The sequence below is a fragment of the Citrus clementina genome, unplaced genomic scaffold, assembly GCF_000493195.1.
Source record: "Citrus clementina cultivar Clemenules unplaced genomic scaffold, Citrus_clementina_v1.0 scaffold_5, whole genome shotgun sequence".
In the NCBI taxonomy this organism is placed as follows: domain Eukaryota; kingdom Viridiplantae; phylum Streptophyta; class Magnoliopsida; order Sapindales; family Rutaceae; genus Citrus; species Citrus x clementina.
The window spans coordinates 2106127-2109561 of NW_006262201.1; the positions used below are offsets into that span (position 1 = coordinate 2106127).

General features: G+C 31.6%; 1 long non-coding RNA gene across 1 annotated transcript; it reads left to right on the forward strand.

The window, feature by feature from the left end:
* The first annotated feature begins 2558 nt into the window (after positions 1 to 2558).
* LOC112098461 lies at positions 2559 to 3126 on the forward strand. The gene is made up of 2 exons (XR_002905562.1): positions 2559 to 2688; positions 2784 to 3126. It is a non-coding gene; the product is annotated as an uncharacterized LOC112098461 (long non-coding RNA).
* The last annotated feature ends 309 nt before the right edge of the window (positions 3127 to 3435 follow it).

Sequence of the window (3435 nt, forward strand, 5' to 3'; positions counted from 1 at the left end):
TTATTAATTTAAAATTTAGGATAATTTTGTTATTTGTTCAATTTTAATTACTCTTATAGGGATGGTAAATTGGCTCGGATCGTCCCAACCCATTTAAGATTCAACCCAAGCTTGCGAGCTTAGGTCCAACCCATTATGTGAGGGCCTGAATATGGGCCTAAATTTTGCAGGCCAATAAAGTGCCGTGTGAGGCATTGAAGCCCTGAAGCCTGAGCTTAGGCTCAGCCTACTTGTTACCCATTTTTTAAATTTAAAATATTAAAAAATATAAAAATAAAATATCATGGTATCTGCGTGTTGATGTTAATTGAATTATTGTTATTATGAGGTTATGATGTTATTATTCGCTAATGTTTATCGGAATGTGACGGTAATTGTGTTATTTTGGTAATTTTTTATGTTGCACACTTGAAATTACATATATAAGTTGTAAATTTTTGCAAACTCACTTTATTGGGAGTTTTAAGTCGTTTTTCTTTTAAAATAAATGTTGAAACATTAAAAAATTCAAAATGAATTCAGAGGCCCAGCCCAAAGCCGGCCCAAAATTGGACAAGCGTATACATCACTAGGCAAGACTTGACCTAGCCCGTCCATTTCCCACTTTTTGTTGGAGTAGTGGGGTTAAGTACTCTTATCATTAATCTTTAGCAACAGCGACATCATATACAAATGGGAATTTCGATAATACAGTAAGTGTGTGTGTCTATATATGTGTTTATATATATAATACTTTTTTAGTGAGAATATTTTTACTTTGTTAAAGTGAGGATTACCATTAAAATATTTAAAAAATATAAATTTTAATATATTAGCGGTTACTTTTTTTTTTTTGGTTACTGCATTGAACTCTATATATATATTTTTTATTTATTAATGACATTCTCACATTATTAAAATGAAGATATCCCCATTAGTATATATATATATATTTTCTAATGAAAGTTCCTACACTTTATTAAAGTATTGAAATGACTTTTAAAACATTGTAAATGAATTTTAAAACAAAAAAAAATATAATGGTTCAAGAGACATAATTTTAGAGAGAGGATCGGAAGCCCACATTTTCAATAGAAGTTTTGACACAAAATCTTAACCATTAAATTGTAATCAACCTAAAGGTTTAAAGTGAGCTGACAATCATGAATTTTCTTATTTTAAAAACAAAAAGAATAATGGTTGAAGACATACAATTTTTTTTTTTTTTTTTGGTCTTATCCACGAGGTATCCTGGGGAGGGCCCCAACTGTGGGAGACACCTTTAAGCCCGTACCACAACCCAGACTAGAAGTCCCCGCTCGAACCGGGAGGCACAGGTTCTCCCAACAAAGGCGACTTCCCTGCGACTCGAACTGGGGAGCAAACCCAGTCAAGCCACTTAAGGGGACTCCATTGCCAGTGGAGCCAACACTTTGTTGGTGAAGACATATAATTTTAAACACAAATTTAAATATAATTTTCTAACTATTAGATTAAAGTCTTAATAAAGATGAGTTAATGGAAGGTTAAGATTGGAAGACATTAAATTATTAATTTCATTCGCAGTATTGTCTCTTATACATTGCTTTGGATTGCGACACCTAATGCGAGAATGATGTGGAATTTATTAATTAAGTAACGCTGATCTTGAATGATTGGTATGGACTTTAGCTGTGTACGATGTTGAGCCATGGGGCCCAGCAAGCTCCCACGTTATTCTCGCAAATTTTACTATAGCTAGCTCTTAATTAATTTTCAAAAATGGGTAATTTTTAAAAACCTCCCCTGAGGTTTGGGCTTGTTGCAAGTAGATGGCGAGAATTGATTTATTTGTAAAAAACCCCCTACCGTCAGTTAAGTTTAATATTGACCGTTAGTTGACCATGCAAAGACAATATTACCCTTAACAATAGTTTATAAACGAAAATAACTAAAAAAAAACCAACATTATTAGCTATTTTACACTTTTTAAATTATTGATATTTTCTTAAAGTTCCTATAAAAAAGTTAAAATTAAAAAATTAAAAAATCCTCTTTAAATTATTGATATTTCCTTAAAATTCCTACAAGAAAGATAAAATTAAAAATTTAAAAATGAAATAGTCATAATCTTTACCTATGATATTGTAAATTTTTAGAATTGACAATGATAAAATTGTCAAAAAATAGGGTTTGTGCTTTTTGCACCAATAATTTTAGTTTTTTTTTAGTTATTTTCGTTTACAAACTATTGTTAAGGGTAATATTGTCTTTGCACGGTCAACTAACGGTCAATGTTAAACTTAACTGATGGTAGGGGGTTTTTTATAAATAAATCAATTCTCGTCATCTACTTGCAACAAGCCCAAACCTCAGGGGAGGTTTTTAAAAATTACCCTTTCAAAAAATTATGCCACGTGAGCCATTAAAAAATATTTCAGAAAAATGAAAAACCACCGCGCTTTGGCGGTTCTGGCCACATTTTCCAAATTATTATTATTATTTTTTTAAAGAAAAGACTATTATTGATATTGCTTATTACTTTCACTACGCCCCCACAATGCGCCCGCCTTGGCACAGTCGGCTACTGCTTTATCTATAAATACATGCATGTATGCTATATCAAACCAGAAGCAAGAACTCGCAAAAGCAACTGAATTACTCTTTAAGTTTTGATTCCGGAAGCAGAGATCTTTCCAGATATGAAGAATATGGAAACAACCTGCGCAGGTTTTTAGCCCAGCTTTACTTTCATTTGAATATCATTCATAATTCTTATTTTAATACATGCATTTGTTAATATATTTTTAATATAAAATTTACAGGTAATGATGATTGGTTGGAGGGTGTGCCATGGATGATTGCTGCCAGTATTGTTGATGATAACATTGCGAATGATGTCAATCTCGATCTTCTTACTGTCCCTCAATATGGGAGAAATATTGATCAAACCGGTTAAATGCAAGCAATATTACTCTTTTGTGTTATGTTTATTTAAATAAAAAGATGGGTACTGTTATTACCTATCAATGTGTGAGTGTTTGCTTATTCAGTTCTACTGAATAAGATATCTTGATATGTATAAGAGTTTTTCTTTATTTACTATCTTTGTGTGGTGTCTTCCTGGAAAAGGTAATTACTTAATAAAATTGCTGCGTCTGTTATAAAGTGTTGATTAAATTAGCCTGTCCATATATATATGCTTAATTATGTTCTCTTTTTTTTTTTCTTTAAATTAACGAACTCCGCATGTTGGTTAGCTGATTATTGCGCAGCTATAGCGGGTGACTTAGATCGTCTAAAGAATGTCTATATTTCCTAAATGGCGTGTAACATCATTATATGCTAAGCATCGATCTTAAATGTTCTATCAGTTCTTTGTTATATGAGAATGAAGATCTCTTTGTGCTAAAGATAAATTTGGGGTTTAATTAAAAGCTTGATGTGAAAAGCCAAAATTTCATTCTCTACATATAC